Below are 834 nucleotides of genomic sequence, written 5' to 3'. Positions count from 1 at the left end.
AATGGAATGTACGTCAGCGTCTAAAACCATTTTGTACTTTTCAAATTCTTCTTCAGTTAATTCTTTACCGTCTTTGCACCTAAATATTAAGGAGGGAAATTGTGAAGATTATTCGTAATTTATTGAGAATTATATTTTATTATTTACCATATTATTATAGGTTCAGGATCCCCAACGATTACAGCTGATAGTTTAACTCCTTTCTTTTTGAGGATTTTTTGATCTTCTAATCCTTGTTTTATTTTTGGTCTTCTTAATTCTCCTTCAGCTGCAAGTACAAAAGAAATCCTTAGGAGTATAATTGTTAAAATAAAAAACACAGCAACACAATAACATTTTTTAATTCTTTAAAGTTATTAATCTGAAAAAATCTTAGCGTTTATTAATCAACTTTTACTTTTTTTGATAATAATTGATGACATATTGTGTTAATAAAAAGCAAATTACTTTTATATATTCTTGAAACATATTGTCACATGCGTATAGGCAACCTGGCTACAAAGAAGACCAGGTTTCTAGAGGGCATATGTTGGATCATTCTAGAATATTGCCAGCCTCTATTTATAGATCGAGTTACGTGGTGATACAAAGCGAAGAAGTGACAAAAGAAAGACATATAGTGGCGAATTGATAAGTAATTAATAATAAATGTGTTAATTAGACAGCAAATAGTTAAATAAAAGTAGTAATAGTGTGCGAAGGTGTTTAAATACGTGACAATATTATACTTTAAAGTTGTTCTTGTCATATGTTTCACTTACGAATAATATCCAATTTTCCTTGCTGCTTGGCATCCCCCAAAGGATTTGTAAGTTTGCATTCATAAACCCCCGC

At 30.1% G+C, this 834-nt stretch overlaps 1 long non-coding RNA gene across 1 annotated transcript; it reads right to left on the bottom strand.

Annotated features, from left to right (window-relative positions):
* Nucleotides 1-11: 11 nt before the first annotated feature.
* Nucleotides 12-834, bottom strand: LOC112905922. Its single transcript, XR_003232092.1, has 3 exons — nt 762-834; nt 148-268; nt 12-79 (listed from the first exon to the last, which is right to left on the bottom strand). It is a non-coding gene; the product is annotated as an uncharacterized LOC112905922 (long non-coding RNA).

This window comes from Agrilus planipennis, unplaced genomic scaffold (assembly GCF_000699045.2).
Source record: "Agrilus planipennis isolate EAB-ADULT unplaced genomic scaffold, Apla_2.0 scaffold881, whole genome shotgun sequence".
Lineage (NCBI taxonomy): Eukaryota > Metazoa > Arthropoda > Insecta > Coleoptera > Buprestidae > Agrilus > Agrilus planipennis.
Note: the sequence above shows the minus strand (reverse complement) of the source record. Positions and strands in the feature narration are given on the sequence as shown.